A 25,036-nucleotide genomic window follows, 5' to 3' on the forward strand; every position below is an offset into this window, starting at 1 on the left:
TCGTGTGGACCTTGAAACAGTCCGTCTAAGGGTTTGAGTGTTTTTATTTTTATTTTTACTTTGTATTTTGTGTTTACCTTCACATTTATATACATAGTTTTTCCATTAAGTGTTTATATATTATATTATTCACTGTGTTTAGGTATTGAGCGCCATCTTGTGTGTTCTATAGAAAAAATAAGCCGCCTATAACATTTGTATGGAGATTCTGCAACTCCATGCAAGGCTGCTACAGGACGATCGTACACAAAATAAATACATTTTAATAATAGTGTACATGAGCAGGGGGTCTCCGGAGCTGAACCGCATTGGTTTCAGCCTTCGGGGACACCCTACTTCAGAAGATACAGGCCCCGTTATGGGGTGCCGGTATCCCCTGCACTTTTAAAGCTTTCGCGTCACGTGACCGGGACATTTACATTTTGCAGGGGATACCGGCACCCCATAACGGGGCCTGTATCTCCTGAAGTAGGGGGTCCCCGAGGCTGAAACCAATGCGGTTCAGCTCTGGAGACCCCCTGCACATCTACACTACTGTCAAAACACACATATCAATAAACAATAATTTCTTACCGTAACGACTAACTGCTATGGTAATGAAGCTGCATTAATGTACATTATAATAATAGTGTGCGGGAGCAGGGGGTCTCCTGAGTGGAACCACATTGATTTCTGCCTCAGAGCCCCCTTGCTTCCCGAGTTACAGGCCCCGGTATGGGGCATCGGAGGCCAGTGTCGCCGCCATCTTTATAGCATCCAAGATGCGACGTGGACGCTATAAAGATGGCGGTGACAATGGCACCGATGTCCCAAACCGGGGCCTGTAACTCGGGAAGCAGGAGTTCTCTGAGGCAGAAATCAATGTGGTTCAGCTCAGGGGACCCCCTGCTCCCACACACTATTAATAAAATACATTAAAACAGCTTAATTACCTTAGCAGCTATCCGCTAAGGCAATGAAGGGGTTAAGGCACAATAGCATGTTTATTGGGGACAATTGCCCCCAATAAACATGGCAATATACACCCCCCCCACCTAACACATACAATACAGTAATGGGCAAAATTACTATTATCCACATATGGATAATAATGCATTTGCCCATTTTAAATACATTAATCACAATAAATATAGTAAATACATATTACACTTACCTTTTCCAGGCACCCATGATGAAGGCCGTCTTCATCCTCATCTTCATCCTGCCCATGTCCCCTCCTATGCTGCAAAACATACAAAAGAATAAAAAAAGCCAATGTAATGTCCCCTAACCCCTTAATCACCTTAGCGGTCATTAACCGCTATAGTCATTAAGGGGTTAACCCACCCTCACCCACCACTCGGGAGGCCTAAACACCCTCCCCCACTATCCACCCCGTGAGGTCTAACCACCCACTACCCACAGGGAGGCCTACCCAGCCTGGCTTGGGGACAATTCCCACTTCCCCCACCCCCGTTAAACACAATAAACAGCACTATATTTAATAAATAATACATAATCCACCCCCTGTGCCCCCCCCATAAATAAGAAGTGAAGGAATAGTGCGCAGCTATTAAACAATTCACAACGTGATGTGATAATACAGTGATAAATAAATTATATGTGACCTGTGAACACTAGGAAATATGGAGCATCTGCAGCTGTGATAACAGGGATGGCTCAGAACACCCCCTAAAAGTCAAACAAATACACAAAAAACACAGCGCACAACGCTCATAGTGCATTAAAAGTATATTAAAGAACCATTCAATAAGGTAAGTATTGTGTGTACATTAAAGAAATTTCAAACAAGCATGTCAGGGATCAAGTTACCCATACACCACACAGGAGGCTGGATCAGATGTCGTCAGAGGTATTTGGAACGATGCCGTTATCTCCCGGTTCCAAGAGGGTAGGCCAAATGTCCTTAAAGTCCCCACTTGCACATAAGGAAGGTCCAGCACATACGTGGTGCTCACGTGAAAACGGCCGTGTCAAACGGATCTCCACGCCGGCTGGATCCCTCTCACAGTCCTCTGCTCCGGTACTTCCGGGTTGGTGATGTCACTGGAAGGCGCTGTAGCTCGCGTCGCAGTCCTCCTCGGGTAACCGAAATAGCCCACAATGTTAGGGCAGGATGTTTAGAGGTAGAGCAGTAGAAATATCCAACGCGTTTCGAAACCGTAAAGGTGTCTTCATCAGGCACCAGGAGTCCCCGGTGGGCCTGACGGGTGTCCGTAGACCTCACAGTGGCCCAGCAAAAGGTTTCAAACAGGGTCTATGGGTGGTCCCTGCCAGGCGCCGTGGTCCACCAGGTTGTCTCCGCGGGTCACCGTGGGCCACAATGGGGTCTCCACGGGTAGGCCCGCGGGTGTCTGGGGGACCCACAGGTGTCCGAGGGGCCTCGGGGAGTTCCCACGGGGTTCTGGTGGCCCTCGGGTGGTCCCTACGGGTCCGCGATGCCCCAGCAGATGTGGGGCCACCGTTTCTTCCCCACAGGTGTCCCCCGTGAGTTCGCCAGCCTGGTACCCGTGGGCGTCTGAGGAGTCCTCAGGTGGTCTCCAGAGGTCCCCGCAGACCTAAGGAACCAACCCTGTATATAAAAAATAATAATCCGTCCTATACATTTACTGTAAATACATAAATATCCCCCCTCCCCCCAAACACATACAGTACAGTAATGTGCAAAATAACTATTAAGTGAACTGATAGGGAAGCCCCTGCTGCGGCTTGGTCTTACACGTGCACGCGCAGGGGTCTGATTCCCTCTGCATCCATAGTCTCTAACCGCGAGTTGATGCGGCTCCCTGCCTGCACGATCAATACTGGCTTTCAGAGTGCCCCGACGGACACTGTGAGCCTCGTTACAATTTGATACAGGCAACTGTTGCCCTTATGTGACTAAAGTATCTAGTTTAGTTCCCGTTCACTGCTGTTACTCAGGGATCTCCTGACAGCAGCTACAAGGCGATACTTCACTTCCTATACACAGTCTGTTCCACTCAGCCCACCTACATGTGAATACTAGTGTGTCACGATCCCCCTGAGCAGTACTATCACAAGGGGTATGACTACATGACCCAGTATATACAGACCTCTACATCTGGGTATCTGTCAGCGTTAACCCTCTGGTTTACATGAGCATAGTGACACACTTGTAATACACACTACACTATCCTAATCACAGTAGGAGTTAGCTGAGAGCATTATTTAGGCTGCAAACTATTGGGTGTTTTTATACTGTATGAACCAGTACTACTATTTTATAATTGTGTGAACTTACCACGCGGTCTAGTTAGTTTCTGATATATGGGAGAATGAGTATATTCTGTGTCACTATGCACACTGTGCAAATAGCTCTTTCATTAGTGTCATAAGGTTATTAGAGGTCATATCCTCCCTACCACCGCACACAGAAGGAGGTTACCTTAGGTCAACCTGACTCAATATCCTACTTACCTCAGAAACAATCTACTAAGACTCAGTGTATATTGGAACTGTTCAGATTTCACATAATCACAGTTTATCCACTACGATTATACATCACTTTCGGTTCATTATACTCTGCCACTAGTGAATTGCACCCCAACACCTACCCTAGAGCCACCCTGTAAGAATTGCTTTACATCAGATCCTTACAAGGAATGTTGTTTAGTGTGTAACCTGATTATCAAGGTACACACAGATATCATAGACCCTGAACCTATACGGTTCAAGTATTGAAGGTCAGAATACCTTCAGGTCGTCTGTTCTTAATACCCATTATTTTAATTCATTGGTACACTAATAAAGTTATGTTTTAAATCATTCACTCATCATACAGAGCGTGAACCTGAGTGCTACATTTGGGTTCTATCTCTACCCTACTTCCCAAAATAACTATTATCCAGATATGGATAATAGATCATTTGCCCATTATTAAACACATAAATCAGCATAAATAAATTGAGTTCTACTTACCCCCTGGCAATGATGGGCATCCGGTCATCAAACAGCCTCCGTTGGCAAAAAAAACACATTGCGAATATTTTCAAATGCCAGTTAACCCCTTAATCACCTTAGCGGATAATAATCGCGACAGTAATTAAGCGTTAACCCACCTTGCCCCCATTCATTTGTACAGTGGGATATATACATAACACATATATAACACCAATATACAAATAAATGGTTAATGATTACATAAACATGTATAAATAAAAACATGAAATCTGAATCTCAATCATCACATAATCAAATTAAACCAACAGCACTTTTAAAAATAAATGATAGCTCCTCTCCCAACAAATATATATCAAATGTCAAACAATTGCATTTGAGTGTGCACATGATGCAATTAATCTGTGCATCATGTAACACTATGCAAAATCAATTTCACAATAAAATACACTATGAACAACAACATACAATGCCATACACAAAATCAAAAAGAAACTAAGCAAGTAAACATAAATAAATTTACCATCAATCAATTAATCAATTTCCTAAATCAATTACAATACAATCCAAATCAATTATACAATTCACTATTCAATTCCTAAATCCAAACCATTGAGAAAAAAATTATACTTCAAAGTAACCACCATCCTACAAATCTAACTACCAGAAATAAGCCATTATTCAAAAGCAAGCCCCTGAAATATACTACTGCAGAGACCATTAAAAATGACATGTAACTAAATAAAAATTAAATTACACACACAACAATGTAGAAATCAAGCAGCTAAATACATTTGAAATACATGAAAAAAACATAAACATTAACAAATCAATAATTTATTATCCCTGTATGTCTATCCATATATATACATTACATAGAGGGGCAATAAAAGAGCATAAAAAACAATGCATTTCCATCAAAAAAATCACATAGAATACACCCATTCAGTGTCCCTGAATGTATGTATATCCATAGGGACATAGATCAATTCAGGGTCATTAAATGGGAAAAAATAAAAAAAAACACATGAATAAAAAACATGTAAAAGTTCAAATAATATACTTTTCTTTTGTTTACTTACCATTAGATGGCCTTCTCACCGAAATCCAGGGGACCCGGAAGCTCTCTAACCAATCCACAGGTAACCATAAAATAAAAAACCATTACAATCCATGTGTGTGCCTTCTTTCTTCTATTTGTAATCCTTTCCGTCAGTCTTGGGGTTTTCTTTTCTTCTTTAACTTCTTTGGGGTCTTCTCCGTCTTCTTCCGTCTTCTTCTGCCACGCCCTTCTTCTCTTCTTAGAAGGGGAGGTCTTCCCTCCTCGCCGTCTGGCTTCAAAATGAGATGACATAGGCTTTTATAGGTCTATGACGTCACATTTTCGTCAAATGGTTCCCACGGCCCTGATTGGGCCATGAAAACCATGTGATTTGGGGGGGGGGGGAAATTGATGACGTCATTTAAAGGCAATGACGCCAGCCAATCAGAATGGCTGAGCTTCATTTGCCTTTAAGTTGACGTCATCTAAAGAAAGATGGCCACTGAAACATGGTACGGTAGCCAATCAGAGCGTGGGAACTCAATCCCAACCCTGATTGGCTCTAGTAGACCATGTGACAGAGGCTTTGGGGAGAACGGATGACCGGGGACCTGGGGTCAGCCGGGGACCCCCGCCGGCCTGTTGTATGGGTGTTGCGCCTGCAAAAATATAAACAAAGACATTTGTCAAAGTCCAGCTTTTTTTATCACTTGCCTTTAGCTGGTGAGCTTTGTTCAGCGCAACTTTCAAGTACAATACGTTTGCGTAGATTAGTGAATCCCGCAGAAGGGCAGGATTCAGCGCAAACAGCTGATCGTACGAGCAAAGTTGGACTTTGAAAAATTTCCTGAAAAAAGTCAATTTTAGAGCGCAAAGTGCCTGTGCGCGGCTCTGTGAATCACGCTCGGCGGAACATCACGTTCTAAGAGCACTTTGCGCTCTTAAAACGACTTATAACAGCTTAGTGCATAGCCCCCAATGAATGTACAGAAATAATGTAAAAAAAAGTGAAAACACAACATTGAAAATGGAAAAAAAATAATAATACTGTATTTAGGAGTGTGGATGACACTGGGGACAGCAAGCCAAAGAGCAGGGAGAATAAAAAGGCAAATGGGAGAAGGAAAAAAGGGAGTGGGAAGGGAAAATAAAGGGGGGGAGGGGGATAGAGGGAAGGGAGGTAGCTAAGAGGTGGATGAATGCCCCCCCCCAAAAGGATTGCCTTTGTGCACATACGCTCTCCCAAACTTGGCGCTTGGGGAGACAAACAAAATGGAATTGAAGCGCGCTCAGCAGCCATCAATGCGCGCTCACACACACACACACATACACTCCCTCCCGATCCAATCCCCCGATGCCCGTGCTTGCAAAATTATGCAGGACACCCTGTGCTCATACTTGGAGAGTTGGTGATGTCACCGCTCTCAGGGGCAGCGTGGACGCAGCCTAATTTTAGCTAACGCGAGCTGTTGAAATATATAAGTATTTAGACATATTAGTATTTACATTGTATACCGTTTAATAAAGGTTTATTTTTATTTTTCATGCGATTTTGATGGCATCAGGAAGGATGGGGCCCGAGAAATTTAATGGATCAAAAAGGGGGCTCGGCATAAAAAGTTTGCTCACCACCGCAAAAGCACCAGAAAGACACTTAACAGCTCAGTAAATGGTCAGTGATGTGTCTTTCACTGCTGGCTGGTGTCGTTTGACGCCGCACCACTCAATGATTATGGCCCATTGTTTCTTTGACACTGTGTCAGATATCATTTATTGTAGCATATTGAAATGCTTTCAGAAGTGATTTGTTCCCAATATGCAGTATTTTGCACTTCAATGTGTATAAATATTTTTTTAATACATACATGGTAGTATGGGCAATTTTAGAACATAACAATATTACATGTTAAAATATAAAATGACAAATCCAACCTATATAACACGTACAATAGCATATATCAAGATCAATGCATATAGTTTGACCTTAGATCCACAAATGTGTATCCTAATTTTGTATGTAGCCATGTGTAAAATTGGTGTACATATCTCTCTCATGCTGGCAGTAATCCTGGTAAGAAGGCAGGGTTGCCAGTAGTTATCATGGAGTGAAGTGTCTGCAGCAGTTCAAGTCTGTCTGTCAGAGTGGCAAGTGACAAGCTGAGTACACACTGTGTCCAGGGCTCTGGCACAGCTGGTGGTCTCCCTTAGGGGAGAGGTGGAAGGACAACTCAATTAAAGACACAGGAGGAACCTTCCGCCCTGAGGGCCTCTACAAGATGTGCGGCTAAGTGTTGGCCGAGGTGATGGGCAGTCTGCCAAAAGATATGCCAATAAAGATGCCCATGAAAAGACCCTTCTTGCCTGTGCGTGGAGTGACTCAGGGAGAAGGTGCACCTAGGAGTTCCCCGTCAGCAACTCCTCCCTGCTACTGTGGGGATCCTGATGGGGTGGAGGCACTGTACCAAATGTGAGTAAGACTCTGCACACTACCTCAGACGCCTGTAATGGTGATATCCTTACAACATCAAGCGGGAGACTCAGGAGTCCTGTTGCCAGCAGGTGCTCCACACTACATACATGTAATTGGGATAGTTTCTCACACATGAGGTCAGGATCAGAAGGGCCCAGGGAAACACCGTTACATTTGGAGGCGCTGCTGAGATACCTATCATCAGGACAGGCTTTTGCTAGGCACACTGGGAAACAGGAGAATGTATGCTGCCAGGAAGTGCTGTGGATGGGACGGGAGCTTAGGGGTAGTCAGGAGTGTGACGGTCCGCTCGCAAAGAACACCCTAGGGCCTTGAATGGAGTAAAGTGGGTCTGGAGACAGGGCTATAGCTGTTCAGGTCACCTTGAGGCAGCTAGTCGTAGGATGCCTGAGGGGATAGCCTGGTTAACATGGGTCAGGAATTCCTGAGAGGATCTGCGTTAGAGGTAGCCAAGAGAGGTTGACGCCCCAAGTACTGCATGGGAGAAGCCAGAGTACTCTAGCCAGTAACCAGACTACTTACCACAGAGCACATACTGGAGGAAAGCAGATACAGCATACAGTGAAAGAGTTAGCCTAGCCTGAGGTAGTGCATACATGAGTCAGACATACATGAGATACATGTAGGAAGGTGCACTGGCATTCTTTATTGCATCGAAATGGTGGCTGCCCAGCTGAGAGGAGCACCATGTGCAATAGAAAGCAACAAGAAAAGATGGCGACCACAAGTAACGTTGTTCCACGCGGTGCAGAGTGTCCAAGATGGCGGCTCACGCCTGATGGAGAGAGCGCACGTGGAGTGTGTAGCACGGAGGTACAACATACAGAAGGGACTTTTGCTAGTCTGCTATGGAGTGGCGCTAAAGCAGTGGCTGTGCCGTTTTTGTCCTGCCTAGGAGCCCGTGGTGCTGCCCTGGATGAGAGTGTTGAGGACATTGCTATTATGTGCAGAGAGAATGGAGAATCTGATTGCCAGGCGGTAATCACTACACATACTACCTCAGCTGCTAATGTGAATGGCCGTGTAATCCAAAATGGCGGTTCCCGCTTCCCTGGGAGACCGCGTGGGCTGTGTGAAGAAAATTTTGCAAATCATAATGTTGCAAGAAGTTGGCCGGGAGAGGCGCGAAATAGAGAACCCCACCCTGCTGGGGGAAGTGGCGCGAAAGCTGTGGCCACGCCCTCCTGGACTGTGACAGGCTCAGAGCCAATTCTGGGTCACCAAGTGAATCTGTGGGACCCTCCTCTGATATCCACCAGGGGGAGGGGTCCTTGTATCTGCCAATTGAGAACGGAGCTGTCTGAGGGAGGCGCTCTAGGTGCGCTTCCTGCCCCTCAGTTGCGAGGAGCTGGTGAACGGGAGAGACTGCTGTGTCGAGTGTCTCCCTTAACCAGTGTGACTAAGAGTGCAATGGACATTGCTGTACAACCCTACCTATTGCAGGAGGCTTCCTAGTAGTACAGGCGGGTGGGAAGGAGACGCTACGATGCCTGTGCGCTCAATGCAGGTTACCTGGCAGAGAAGCCAGCACCACTGCAAGATGCCCCCAGTGTGGAATACACTATCTATGGGCCATGGAGTCATTTGTGCCTGGGCACACCACGGAGGCGGGAGGAGAGACAGCCAAGCTAACGGCTGGAGCCTCGCCCAAAGTGAAAACGGAGAAAGCTGATCCCGGAGAATGGGGATCCCTATGAATGATTGCACCGGGGAAGAGTGAGACTGGGGCCTGCAACCACAGCGAGAACCCGGAACCTCGCTGTCGGTCCCCGGCGGAAGTACCACTACCAGCGTCGGAGTCTGCCTCGTCGGACGAGGAGCAAGCAAGCCCGACATTGGTGGTGATGCGCATACCGGCAGGCCACTACAGCGGTGCTTAAAAAGAGCCAGCACTTACCTGTGATGTGGAGGAGCCGAGTCACGAGAGTTCTCGATTACCTGCACTGATGTCACCGGAGCGGATGAGTCCCACGGCCGTGGTGACTCCCATTGTGAGAGAAGAGGACCTCGTCGCAAGCCCGCGGAGTGGTGAGAAACCCTCCTCCTTCCCTCAGGCTCTGATGAAGGCGGCGGAGAAGGAAGGCCTAGTCCAGGCCCCAGCGGAGCAGCGGAACGAACCATCGCATCTGACGCCGGATGTCGTACTGGAAGAGGAAGTTCCGGTGGGGGACCCTCTCAAGATGGCGCCGTGTCCTGCGGGATAGATGACGTCACTTCCAGCGGACACAGCGGAGCCGGCTGGAAGCAAGCCGCACCATCACGACCGCTGTGCTGCACCAGGCTGTCAGAAGAGGAACGGAGCAAGAGTCGACCAGCCATGAGGAATCGGGAAATCGAGAGAAGGGTGAGCCTGACCTGCTCAATGCTGGCACCGGCTGAGGTATTGCCAAACTGCGGATAGTAGTTCCGCATCGCCAGCCCACGTCCCTTTTTGCCCTGCCCCCGGCCATAGCTCAAACCCCTGCCCCTGTTACCTTGTCATCCGAGTTCCTATCGAGCCAAATGGTGGTCTGGGGAGTCCTGGGACACCTCTGAGGAACAGACTGGGTCAGCTCTGGACTGCGGGGAATGTTTTACCTCCGATGAGGGATCGGGCAGGGAGATGATTCCGTCTGGGATGTCTTCGAGAATGAGTTCTATCGATTATAATGCAAATGTGAGGGGTAGGCCTAAACGTATTGGGTCGGGCTCTAGGTCCACAGGGACGTCAGGAGTTTCTTCTGGGGGAGAACCGGAGGAAGGAGAGATGGCTGTATCAGTGAGAGAGCAGGCTGTAGAATGGGAAACCAGATCGTGGGCTCTTATGTTTGAGGGGTATGAGGCCTGGTTGGATCGTACGCGGTTCATAATGGTACGAGGCGATATTGTTAATCATTGGTGGGATATAGGCGAGTACTCCGAGGAGGAACGCCTGGAAGAGTGGAGGAAGTGATGGTATGACATTCAAAGGGGCATTGTTACTCCACGGGGGTCCTGTATCTTATATGATTTAGTTGCTCCTGAAGAGCCATTGTCCTGGGTACTGCCAGGTAAGGCAGGCAATAAAAAGTTAATACGAATCAGCAGGGCTGAGAGGGCCATAGTTGCAAGATACAACCGGTCTCATGGTCTGGAATATCCATATGTACCTGAACCTCTCATGCAGGAGATAGAGGATAACAGGGATGCATGGCTGAGGGAGACTATTGAGGACTATATCATGTCTAAATCCGATCATGTAGCAAATAAGACAGAGGAAAGGATCTGCTATCTCATGAGGGTATGGAGTGTTGGGTGCAACATTTACATGCATAGAATGGAGTACAGGCCAGAGAATGGGCAGCCCAGATCTTATAGTATTACCGTGCAGGATGCTAATGGGAGAGAGGTGAAGAAACCTGACCCTAGGCATTACTACTAAGTAAATTCTCCTATGAAGTGGTTCAAATGTACTGCTGTGGCCAAACTGGTCTATGCGATTATGTTCATGATGGGAAAATGCGTTCTGTAATAATGTATTCCTATGCTAATGTATATTGTTTATGTGTTGCAGTGCTACCTGAAGGAAGGTTCTGTAAATTTAGGTCCAAGCGGGGTCGTTGGCTTCCACCAGGGGGAGATTGTAGCCAAGTGTAAAATTGGTGTACATATAGAGATATGTATGAGAGAGCTCATGCTGGCAGTAATCCTGGTAAGAAGGCAGGGTTGCCAGTAGTTATCATGGAGGTTTGCCCTCAAACCCCTGTGATGTGCCATATGTAGCAAAGGAAGTGACAGCATGCTTTGTGTCCACAGTTAGTGACACAGAGGGTCTTTCTGGAGCCTATATATGGCACAGCACTCCCAAAAGTGTGTGTGTTATATTCATCCTGAGGGAAGTGTCTGCAGCAGTTCAAGTCTGTCTGTCAGAGTGGCAAGTGACAAGCTTAGTACACACTGTGTCCAGGGCTCTGGCACAGCTGGAGGTCTCCCTTAGGGGAGAGGTGGAAGGACAACTCAACTAAAGAGACAGGAGGAACCTTCCGCCTGGAGGGCCTCTACAAGATGTGCGGCTAAGTGTTGACTGCTGTGATGGGCAGTCTGCCAAAAGATATGCCAATAAAGATGCCCATGAAAAGACCATTCTTGCCTGTGTGGGGAGTGACTCAGGGAGAAGGTGCACCTAGGAGTTCCCCGTCAGCAACTCCTCCCTGCTACCGTGGGATCCTGATGGGGTGGAGGCGCTGTACCAAATGTGAGTAGGACTCTGCACACTACCTCAGACGCCTGTCATGGTGATATCCCCACAACATCAAGCGGGAGACTCAGGAGTCCTGTTGCCAGCAGGTGCACCACACTACATACATGTAATTGGGATAGTTTCTCACACATGGGGTCAGGATCAGAAGGGCCCAGGGAAACATCGTTACATGTACAATGCATAAGAAACCTCCACAATGTTATTCAGATACAGATCTTTAAATGAATGGTATTTCTTATTAGTCGTGAGTGAAACTAGTTTAGGGAATAAGGGCAAGTCCCTTGAATAATTACACACAGAGTTCAAAAGGTATTTTGGATAATGAAACAAAAAAAAAACAGGCACTTCATTGCAGGCTAATTTGCTGGCTGATGTGGCAGTGAAGGCAGAGCCGCCGTAGGAATTTTTGGGGCCCCACCACACAGGTCACATTTAAAAATAAATACAGTATGTTTTTATTGAATAACAAAACAGAAAGTGAATCCCTGCGCTTCTCCCTTTGGAATAGCAATCAATGGGGAATATATATATATATATATTCCCCATTGATTGCTATCAATTGCTATGGTGCCCCAATTGATTGCTATGGGGCCCCAAAAAGTCACCGCTCTGCTCGACGGCCGTTTCGCCTGAAAAGGCTTCTTCCGGGAGCGTGTAGTGTCAGCCTCCATGACTGCCCTTTAAAGGCTCCATTTTCGCGCCAAAAATCACCCTGCTGCAATCAGCCAATAGGAAATTCTTGCTGCGATCAGCCAATAGGAAATTCTGAAAAGATAGAGACGCGTCATCTGTTGCCATGTTAGAGCAAGGAAGACTTTCAGAGACAATCTTACTTAAAGAGACAGTCATGGAGAGACCAAAAGAGTTTAAAAAGAATGTGAATACAAGGGAATAAATACTAAGCAAAAGATTAAAATGTAAAGAGAAAATGAATAAGGACAAAATAAATAGAAAAAACAATTAATAATAGTGAGATAAAAGGGAAAATGATATAATAATCATTGAGATTGGTGAACTTGTTATCTAATGAAAAAGGTTATATATAAATATGAAAGATAATTAATAAGTAATGAAAGGATACAGGAGAAGATTATTGAAGAATATCATTATTTCGTGTTAGGGTTCTGGAGCACACACAAAATATCAAAAATGCCACCAAAGATCTGGCATCTTTCAAAAAAATCACAAGTGTGGCACGTCACTTTTGTGATGTGCACAACTCAGACCCCTCATCCCTGGTGGCCTTTGGCATTGACAGAATCAACATAGGCATTCGAGGCGGCAATGTGGAGCAACTTCTCCTACAAAAGGAATGCAGATGGATAGTACAGTTGGGTACTATGATCCCAACAGGACTTAATGACTATCTTAGCTTTGCAATGTTTCTTTAGTTTTATATTTGCTGTGTTCTTTTTATGCTCCTGATTCTTCATAATGATATTCTTCAATAATCTTCTCCTGTATCCTTTCATTACTTATTAATTATCTTTCATATTTATATATAACCTTTTTCATTAGATAACAAGTTCACCAATCTCAATGATTATTATATCATTTTCCCTTTTATCTCACTGTTATTAATTGTTTTTTCTATTTATTTTGTCCTTATTCATTTTCTCTTTACCTTTTAATCTTTTGCTTAGTATTTATTCCCTTGTATTCACATTCTTTTTAAACTCTTTTGGTCTCTCCATGACTGTCTCTTTAAGTAAGATTGTCTCTGAATGTCTTCCTTGCTCTAACATGGCAACAGATGACGCGTCTCTATCTTTTCAGAATTTCCTATTGGCTGATCGCAGCAAGAATTTCCTATTGGCTGATTGCAGCAGGGTGATTTTTGGCGCGAAAATGGAGCCTTTAAAGAGCAGTCATGGAGGCTGACACTACACGCTCCCGGAAGAAGCCTTTTCAGGCGAAACGGCCGTCGAGCAGAGCTGTGACAGCACCCCTACCTCTTCCTGACCCGTGTGCTGCATTGTTATCCTCCAGATTTTTCTTTGTTCTACTACTGATGCCCGAGCAAGGGACGCAAGGGACGCTGGTCTGTATTGGGATTCCCCTACTACCCTGCTTATTCTTCATCTGCAGTGTGCTTTGCCCCTGGGTTGCTATATCCTGACCCCTGCTCTTCCTCAGTATTATCTCCCTATTGAGGACAAATCTTGAATGCTACCAGTGCACTATTTGGACTCCCTCCCTTGGCTGTTCAATCCATAGGTGCAGCACCAAGCTGGCATCAGTTTATTCATCTCATTTGCAGCACCTTGCAGGGTCATTTGTACATATATCTGAGTGGCTTTGTTTATATTATTTATGATCTTTCTCCTAGCCAGTTAGGTATTCATGCTGTGTGTTTTATTATGCTTATTATTATACCCATTAACCGTGCCTTTCATGTTTATGTTACTTCATGCAATATTCTGAGTATATTTCTCATCCTTGCTGCTTGACTAGCAGGCATTTGAGGTAATACTTTCTTTCATGTGGTCTGGTTTGTTTAATACCTTTTTTAGATCGGCCGATCTTAGTTTCATTACTGGGGGAATTATTCTTTCCCCTGGTTTTGTTATGCCATACTTGAACCTTTATGTATTGGTTTTCAGCAGACCTTCATGTGATTTGGTGCATTATCCATGTGACTTGGTGCTATATTTATAACCGCATTTACGCACAGCAATTTATTATGTGGTAGTTGTTTGGGTCTGTCTTGTGTGTTTTTTTATTTCTCATTGCTAATAAAGTACATTTTTTCATTTGTCATTAGATATTGTTTGAGTGCACCTTTTTGACCCTTCTTTTTTCTTTTCATGTTTCATACATTTTGTGGGTTGGTAGCACCCCCAGAGGGTTATTTTTTTACCTTGACCACTGGTTATCCCAATAATTCGACCATTTAGGGGTGATTTGACTGCGGCACCTATTTTGTGTTTTAATTTAATTGCAGGCTGGTCTTTCAGTCATTTCCAGGTGCCAGCTCAATCATCCCATTTGGCCATTTATTTTTATAATGGATTTTGCTAGCAATGAGTCTAAGCGTCTTGCTAATGCTGCAAGGATTTTTTCTATTAATGATGATTGTGTTGATCTGACACAGCATCCCAGTGCAACGTCAGATCAGGATCAAATCAAGGAGCTAACATTACTTATGAGGAAAAGATTGAGAGTCTGGTGGAACAAAATAGCCTTATGTAACTATCTGGAATTTAAAATGATTCCGAGAGGGCTGAGAATACAGACTTTTCCATCTTTTACCTTCAATGATCCTGGTCTGAAGGGGCGCTGGGAATGTGCCCTGAATACTTGTTCTATTGAACTTATCAACACACTTATTGTTAATGATGAAACAACTTTGGTAGAAACTACATCTTTGATTGATTCTTTACGTAAAGACATGGATTTTATGGATAAAAATGTTTTTGATACTATTGAAGTGGAACTTGAGAAATATGAAAGTGAGATTGAATTTGATCGGGACTTATCTGATTACAAGCTAGGGAAGGTTTACAAATGGAGCCACTCTAAACCGGGTTATCGTAGAAAGAAGAAGAACCCCAAAGCAGGTACATCAGTGTCATCAGGAGCAACCACTTCAGAGATGGATTCCTCTGACTGTGATACAATGAATCCACCTACAAAGGCAACAGGATCAATCCCTTTTTTATATCAGGGACCAACGGGCACAGGAGGAGGCGGACGAGACGCGGGAGCAAGAAGTCTAAGGGACAGAGGCCTGTTCGGATACAAGTACCAGAAGGGCAAGCAGCAGCGGAAGTAAAACCTCTTGCTGTTGTTAATTTATCTGACACCATACTCAGTCCCATACAAATCCAAGTACTAGAACGTGGCCTGTCCTTTGCTCCTACACATCGCTGTGATACTTTCGAGTGGATCAAGGATGTTCAACTTTTTTGTAGGAAACTCCTGTTCCATAAGCATTTCCTTAAAACTCCTACTATTGAGGAATCATCAGACTCTGGGACTGAAATCCCGGTCCCTAATCCCGTGCTCACTACGCAAGAACAAGAGGGATCAACTCATGACATCAACGAGCTTAAACCTGTGAGAAACTTCAAGGCAAAATCCATCTTTTGCCCTCCTATTCAGGCGGTATCACAGGTGGAGGTATTTTCTAATATGGTAATCCGTGATATTTCTGAATTATCAGATGTAGGAGGCTCCAGTAACATTTTGTAGGTCAGAATGGACAGCGATTAAAGAACTAAAATCTTTACCTGATGTTATAATAAAACCCTCCGATAAGGAGGGTAACATTGTCATCTGGCCTAGAAAGTTATATGAAGCAGAAGCATTTAAACAACTACGGGATAGAGATTGTTATAGACAGTTGCAGGGGGATACCACCAGTAAGTTCAAGGAAGAACTTGATATCTTGGTGCGTGAGGCATTGGCAGAGGGTATTATCACCAAACGTCATCATGACGGTTTAATCACCAAGTATCCAGTCACACCCACACTCTATCTTTTACCTAAGATCCACAAGAACCTCTCCCACCCCCCAGGAAGACCTATTGTGTCCGGTATGGGAGGGTTGTGTGAGCCCATTAGCCGTTTCATTGATGCTTTTTTACGTTTATCTGTTGAAACCTTACCATCTTATCTCAGGGACAGCATGGATATACTCTCACGGCTGGATAATGTGTTTGCTGATACTGATACCATACTAGTAACGTGTGACGTTGAAACACTATATACCTGTATCCGCCATGAAGATGGCATTTTTGCCTCAAAATTCTTCATATCCATGCAGAACCTGAGCACAAATCTAACCAATACCTTAATACAACTTTTGGATTTTGTTCTAAAACATAATTATTTTTTATTTAAAAATACTTATTACTTACAGATCAGAGGAACGGCTATGGGTGCAACATGTGCCCCCTCCTATGCGAATCTCTTCCTGGGGTGGTGGGAACGCGAAGAGGTCTTCTCAGAGGCTAATAGTGAGTTTTCGTCCCATGTGCTGTTGTGGTTGAGATATATCGATGATATTTTTATTCTTTGGCAGGGTACCGCATCCCTGCTCAAACAGTTCATCGATGTTCTCAACCACAACGGCATTAATATCTGGGTCACTTACACCTTTAGCAAAACCAATGTCAAGTACCTTGATCTGAGTATTAGTGTTGAATCTGATGGGCGTATAGTTGCCGATGTTTATCGGAAGGCAACATCTTGCAACACTTTACTGCATGCCAGCAGTTTTCATCTTATGCATCAGATCAGGGGAATACCCAATGGAGAATTCATTAGACTCCGCCGTAACTGCTCGACTGTGGACACCTTCAAAGCTCAAACAATGGAGATGACCAACAGATTTAGAGCAAGGGCTACAGTCGTTAAGCGGGGTCTTCGGAAAAGCTGTCAATTGGATAGACAAGATCTATTAAAACCTAAAATTAAACAAACATCATCCAAAACAATCAGGTTCATCGGAACCTACAATAACAAATGGAACAGCCTCAAAAATATTCTCCAAAAACATTGGGACATTCTCTTGGGAGATCAGGACCTCAGGGTTATTCTGGGCGACAGAGTCAACCTCACAAGTAGAAAGGCACCTAACTTAAAGAATTTACTGGTGAGGAGTCACTATACTACCCCATTAAGCACCACCTTTCTAAATCAAGCTAATGTAACAGGATACTATAAATGTGGACACTGTTCCGCTTGTAGATATATGAAACAGACTAAAATCTTTTATAATACCAAAGGCACCCGAGAATTTAGGATTTTCCACTTTCTCAATTGTAAGTCCAAGAACATTATCTACCATCTCAGCTGTCCTTGCGGCCTGATTTACATTGGCATGACCACCAGGGAATTTCGTGTTAGGATTCTGGAGCACACACGAAATATAAAAAATGCCACCAAAGATCTGGCATCTTTCAAAAAAATCACAAGTGTGGCACGTCACTTTCGTGATGTGCACAACTCAGACCCCTCATCCCTGGTGGCCTTTGGCATTGACAGAATCAACATAGGCATTCGAGGCGGCAATGTGGAGCAACTTCTCCTACAAAAGGAATGCAGATGGATAGTACAGTTGGGTACTATGATCCCAACAGGACTTAATGACTATCTTAGCTTTGCAATGTTTCTTTAGTTTTATATTTGCTGTGTTCTTTTTATGCTCCTGATTCTTCATAATGATATTCTTCAATAATCTTCTCCTGTATCCTTTCATTACTTATTAATTATCTTTCATATTTATATATAACCTTTTTCATTAGATAACAAGTTCACCAATCTCAATGATTATGATATCATTTTCCCTTTTATCTCACTGTTATTAATTGTTTTTTCTATTTATTTTGTCCTTATTCATTTTCTCTTTACCTTTTAATCTTTTGCTTAGTATTTATTCCCTTGTATTCACATTCTTTTTAAACTCTTTTGGTTTCTCCATGACTGTCTCTTTAAGTAAGATTGTCTCTGAAAGTCTTCCTTGCTCTAACATGGCAACAGATGACGCGTCTCTATCTTTTCAGAATTTCCTATTGGCTGATCGCAGCAAGAATTTCCTATTGGCTGATTGCAGCAGGGTGATTTTTGGCGCGAAAATGGAGCCTTTAAAGAGCAGTCATGGAGGCTGACACTACACGCTCCCGGAAGAAGCCTTTTCCGGCGAAACGGCCATCGAGCAGAGCTGTGACAGCACCCCTACCTCTTCCTGACCCGTGTGCTGCATTGTTATCCTCCAGATTTTTCTTTGTTCTACTACTGATGCCCGAGCAAGGGACGCAAGGGACGCTGGTCTGTATTGGGATTCCCCTACTGCCCTGCTTATTCTTCATCTGCAGTGTGCTTTGCCCCTGGGTTGCTATATCCTGACCCCTGCTTATCCTCAGTATTATCTCACCATTGAGGACAAATCTTGAATGCTACCAGTGCACTATTTGGACTCCCTCTCTTGGCTGTTCAATCCATAGGTGCAGCACCAAGCTGGCATCAGTTTATTCATCTCATTTGCAGCACCTTGCAGGGTCATTTGTACATATATCTGAGTGGCTTTGTTTACATTATTTATGATCTTTCTCCTAGCCAGTTAGGTATTCATGCTGTGTGTTTTATTATGCTTATTATTATACCCATTAACCGTGCCTTTCATGTTTATGTTACTTCATGCAATATTCTGAGTATATTTCTCATCCTTGCTGCTTGACTAGCAGGCATTTGAGGTAATACTTTCTTTCATGTGGTCTGGTTTGTTTAATACCTTTTTTAGATCGGCCGATCTTAGTTTCATTACTGGGGGAATTATTCTTTCCCCTGGTTTTGTTATGCCATACTTGAACCTTTATGTATTGGTTTTCAGCAGACCTTCATGTGATTTGGTGCATTATCCATGTGACTTGGTGCTATATTTATAACCGCATTTACGCACAGCAATTTATTATGTGGTAGTTGTTTGGGTCTGTCTTCTGTGTTTTTTTATTTCTCATTGCTAATAAAGTACATTTTTTCATTTTTCATTAGATATTGTTTGAGTGCACCTTTTTGACCCTTCTTTTTTCTTTTCATGTTTCATACATTTTGTGGGTCGGTAGCACCACCAGAGGGTTATTTTTTACCTTGACCACTGGTTATCCCAATAATTCGACCATTTAGGGGTGATTTGACTGCGGCACCTATTTTGTGTTTTAATATAAATATATATATATATATACAGTGCTCGACAATTAATTATAACTACACGCCCGTGGCGAGTGGATTTAGGCCGCTGGTGAGCCGTTGCTGCGGCTCTAGGAATTCCCCTGCTTGCGCCAAATGTTTTTTTTTTTAATTAATAAATAATCCCCCTCCCTGATTGGTGTGACGCGGGTATATTCCTGATGCAGAGGCTTTGGCGCCTCTTCCTGTTTTAAACTACAAGACTTCCTGGCTGTGTCGGAGGGATTCACCTAGTTTCTTAGATAGGGCTGTGGTTCAAGCATTTAGGGTCAGCCCCAACCCCCCTGCCCCTGATCCATGTTTTGTTCCCTGGGCGGGTGGTAGGCTGGGTGGGTCCCGCAGCTGCTGCCCAGGCGCTTCCCCTCTGTCCCACACTCCTTTGCCACACGTGTAGTGGGGGTGTTCCCCCTGGTCTCCGGTCCTGGCTCCCGCTTCCCCTCCGGTCTCCGCTCCCTCTCAGGTCCCAGCTCCCGCTTCCCCTCCGGTCTCCGGTCCAGCTTCCCCTCCGGTCTCCGCTCCCGCTTCCCCTCCAGTCTCTGGTCCCCGCTTCCCCTAGGTACCTGTTACTGCTCGCGCGGGCCGCGATATGGCAGCGCGAATGTTCCCCCTGGTTTCAGGTCCCCGCTCCCGCTTCCCCTCCGGTCTCCGCTTCCCCTCCGGTTTCCGGTCCCCGTTACTGCTCGCGTGGGCCGCGAGACGGTAGCGCGAGTGTTCCCCCTGGTTTCAGGTCCCCGCTCCCGCTTCCCCTCCGGTCTCCGCTTCCCCTCCGGTTTCCGGTCCCCGTTACTGCTCGCTCGGGCTGCGAGACGGTAGTGCGAGTGTTCCCCCTGTTTTCAGCTCCCCGCTCCCGCTTCCCCTCCGGTCTCCGCTTCCCCTCCGGTTTCCGGTCCCCGTTCTGCTCGCGCGGGCCGCGAGATGGCAGTGCAAGTGTTCCCCCTGGTCCCCGTGTCAGTCTCCACTCCCCCCCCCCCCCACAGAGTGTGTGTGTGTGTATGTGTGTATATGGGATAGTGTGTGTGTGTGTATATGGGATAGTATGTGTGTGTGTGTGTGTGTATATGGGATAGTGTGTGTGTGTGTGTGTGTGTGTGTGTGTGTGTGTGTGTGTGTGTGTGTGTGTGTGTGTGTGTGTGTGTGTGTGTGTGTGTGTGTGTGTGTGTGTGTGTATGTGTGTGTGTGTGTGTGTGTGTGTGTGTATATGGGATAGTGTGTGTGTGTGTGTGTGTGTGTGTATATGGGATAGTGTGTGTGAGTGTGTGTGTGTGTGTGTATATGGGATAGTGTGTGTGTGTGTGTGTGTGTGTGTGTGTGTGTGTGTGTGTGTGTGTGTGTGTGTGTGTGTGTGTGTGTGTGTGTGTGTGTGTGTGTGTGTGTGTGTGTGTGTGTGTGTGTGTGTGTGTGTAGAACACCAGAGGTACCCCCCAAATCAGTCACCCCCCCACCTAGTCAGTCAAAGTCACCCAGTCAGTCACCTCCTCCCCACCCAGTTACCCCCGTCAGTCAGTTATCCCCCCCATCAGTCAGTTACCCCCCCCCATCAGTCAGTTACCCCCCCCCCCGTCAGTCAGTTACCCTCCCGTCAGTCAGTTACCCCCAGTCAGTCAGTCAGTTACCCCCCCAGTCAGTCAGTTACCCCCCACCCGCCCAGTCAGTCAGTTACCCCCCGTCCGTCAGTTACCCCCCGTCCGTCAGTTACCCCCCATCAGTCAGTTACCCCCCATCAGTCAGTTACCCCCCGCCAGTCACTTACCCCCCCAGTCAGTCAGTTACCCCCCCAGTCAGTCAGTTCCCCCCCCAGTCAGTCAGTTACCACCCCCCCCAGTCAGTCAGTTACCCCCCGTCAGTCAGTTACCCCCCGTCAGTCAGCCAGTTACCCCCCATCAGTCACTTACCCCCATCAGTCAGTTACTCCCCCCCCGTCAGTCAGTCAGTTACCCCCCCATCAGTCAGTTACCCCCCCGTCAGTCAGTTACCCCCACAGTAAGTCAGTTACCATCCCAGTAAGTCAGTTACCCCCCCAGTAAGTCAGTTACCTGGTCAGTCAGTTACCCCCCATCTCTCTCCCCTCTCTGTCTCTCTCCCCTCTCTGTCTCTGTCACTCTCCCCTCTCTGTCTCTGTCTCTCTCCCCTCTCTGTCTCTGTCTCCCTCCCCTCTCTGTCTATGTCTCTCTCCCCTCTCTGTCTCTCTCTCTCCCCTCTCTGTCTCTCACTCTCCCCTCTCTGTCTCTCACTCTCCCCTCTCTGTCTCTCTGTCTCTCACTCTCCCCTCTCTGTCTCTCTGTCTCTCACTCTCTGTCTCTCTCACTCTCTGTCTCTCTCACTCTCTGTCTCTCTCACTCTCTGTCTCTCTCACTCTCTGTCTCTCTCACTCTCTGTCTTTCTCTCTCTCTCACTCTCTGTCTCTCTCTCACTCTCTGTCTCTCACTCTCTCTCTCACTCTCTCTCTCACTCTCTGTCTCTGTCTCTGTCTCTCTCTCTCTCTCTCTCTCACTCTCTGTCTCTCTCTCACTCTCTGTCTCTCTCTCACTCTCTGTCTCTCACCCACACTCTCTCTATCTCACACTCTGTTTCTGGATCTCTTATTTACCCTGTATATCGTAACTGCCCTATACTACACCGAAATAACCTATACTGCTTTCTTCCAGATCTGACTCAAGCTTCACACGGGAGACATCGGAACCCCCCCTAACCCAGAAGACAGGAAGGAAACACCTCCCCTCCAATGTATAACATTGCGGTAATGAGGGTACCTGGACATTGAGGGACTGCGGATCAGGTAAGATCCCAGGTGGGATTGCTGCTTTAAATATTGTGAAGCGGGGGCATCCAGACACTGGTTAAGGGGTTCAGGAAACTAGTCATTCACATCTGGCTTTTTTTTCTAGATCCGACATTTACACACACACATGTAACAAGGACTGATTGTAGTATAATGTAATACAATAAATAAACTTATGTCAAAAACGAATGTTCTTACTAGGAATTTATTCAATTTATTTCATTTATGGGTTTTTTTAAATGCGGAGCTGGGGGCGGGATTGGGGGCGGGGTTGGGGGCGGGACTAGGTGGCGAGTAGATTTTTGGGTGATTTGTCAAGCACTGTACAGGCATACCCCGCTTTAAGTACACTCACTTTAAGTACACTCGCGACTAAGTACATATCGCCCAATAGGCAAACAGCAGCTCACGCATGCGCCTGTCATCACGTCCTGAACAGCAATACCGGCTCCCTACCTGTACTGAAGCTGTGCTCAAGCGGGGAGACTATAGAGCCTATTACAAATGCGTTATTTACATCAGTTATGCACGTATATGATGAATGCAGTACACTACATGCATCGATAAGTGGGGAAAAGGGAGTGCTTCACTTTAAGTACATTTTCACTTTACATATATGCTCCGGTCCCATTGCGTACGTTAATGCGGGGTATGCCTGTATATATATATATATATATATATATATATATATATATATATATATATAGTAAATATAAGATAAATAAGATAAAAGGAGAATTTTCTCCCTTTGGGCACAACAGAAAGTGAATCCCTGTGCTTCTCCCTTTATTGAATAACATTCAACACTTTTATTAAAAATTCTGCAAATATTAATATAAACACAACATTTCATTTATTTGCACGTCTCTTTCTGTTACATTCTGTACAAACATTATCTTTGCATACAAAATGCTTATAAAAAGTTAGGCTATGTAAAATTAAAAGGTCCGGGGCCCAGGGCTACAGCCCAGTTTACCCATGCCTTAAAATGGCACTGACCGGAGGGGTTACATGGATTCAAGTGTACAAGGCAAGAAAAAGTTTTCACTGTCTGACAGTGTCAGATTTAAAAAAATGCCGCCCGTAGGCAATTACCTGGTGCTGCCCTACTCTTCCAGCGCCGTCCCATTGCCATGGCAATGTGACACAACATGACATCCGATTGCCGGTAGCGCATGTGCTATCGGCGCCTGCCAGCCGCTCGTGCACATGCGTGATCTGCGCTTGCCAGCCGCTCATGCACTGCGCGATCAGCGCTTGCCGGCCACGCATGTGTGATCGTCAAGTGCGGATTGCACACGAGTGGCCGACATCCGCCGGGCGCGCTTTCCACTTTCAAATGATGCTGCCCCTAAATGTTGCCGCCTTAGTCCCGGGCCTATAGGGTCTAATGGGAAATCTGCCACTGCTGACAGAGCCCCCGAAAATGTTAAATTTTTCTGACAAGCAAGAGAAATTAAGCAATTGATTTTCATTTTGAATGTGGCCAGGTCTCCCTTTGTCCCCTTATTTTCCTCTGCAGTTTCAACCGGCAGCAGAGGCTGGGGATAGTGCGGGGGGGGAGGGGGCTGCGGGTAGTTCGGAGAGGTGACCTGGTTGCCGGAGGTCCACCACGGCTCCCTTTGCAGGGCGCCGCCATCTTACTGCAGCCGCGCATGTGCAGTGATGCATAGCGCATGCGCAGAAGGGTCCTGACAGCTGGCAGCCATTTTAGTACACCTCACGCATGCGCAATAGCAAGCGCGAGCGGTGGCCATTACAGATAGGCTCCACATGGGGAACTATAGCCCCCAGAAGGCACTGGGGCTGCCGGTCAGGTGGCTAATCTTAGCCAATAGGGCTCTAGGATTCCCCTCCATGCCGGATTGATACATTTGGCATGACAGAGACCATGCCAGTCGGAGCTGGGACACTGAAGGGTAAGGGTGTAGGGTGTCTGTGGCCCCTGCACTAGGACAGAGACCCCCTATTAGGCCCCAGCTGTGCCCCGACTCCCCTGTCAGATTGTGGCTACAGGGACAGGCCCCTTAGACAGGGACACTGCCACATTAGCTAATCAGTGTCAGGGACACAGTAGGACAGTGTCAGGGACACATATAGAGATTATTACAGTGGGACACTGCAGCTGGATACCGCCCCATGTGGAGTTGGACGCCATCGCTGACATCGACGGCGTGGGACCGGGCGGACTCCTGTCTCCAGTCGGCGCTACCGGGTGTTAGAGCACCCGGCAGGTATCACACCATCTACAAGTTCACCAACTATAACACTTACTGTGGGCAGCGCTGTCACACAAATTGGGTGGGTTGGCTCCTGTGGATACTGGGGTGGTTAGGTGCCCAGGGCACCTCAGTACTTTGGTGTAAACCCCACCAGGGTGTGGACAAGTTGATTGGGAACACTGTGGGGGTTACGGCCGTGCAATGCCTATGTTATACATGTTGTGGTATAATTATACATTTGGTCAGTAAATTATCTATAGTTATCTATACAAGTGTGTGCATTTCTTGTATTGTGTCCTGTGACGGGGTTATCCAGCATTGTTAGGATCCCTCACAGGTGGAGGCGCTGTCACCAAATGAACCAGGTACACCCCGGGCTCCCTGTAGTTGAGGATCAGGTCTCCTGTGAGCCTACAGGTAACAGCGCTCCACAAGTAGTCACCCTAGACATGGGGGGGAGGGGGAAAGGGGGTACATTTGGAAGCACTGCTGAGATTCAGACCTGGGGTGCCCGAACCAGCAGCTAAATTAAAGGGAGCCAAAACCAGGTTTGTGCCCTCCAAACAGGAGGTCCGTGACTGGGCCTTGGGGCTTCATGCCATGTGGTCGCTGTGGGAGACATTCTCGCCAATATGCCCCCGTGTGAGATCTGCAAGCATCTCGATCAACTTCC

The sequence above is a fragment of the Ascaphus truei genome, chromosome 5 (assembly GCF_040206685.1).
Source record: "Ascaphus truei isolate aAscTru1 chromosome 5, aAscTru1.hap1, whole genome shotgun sequence".
NCBI lineage: Eukaryota > Metazoa > Chordata > Amphibia > Anura > Ascaphidae > Ascaphus > Ascaphus truei.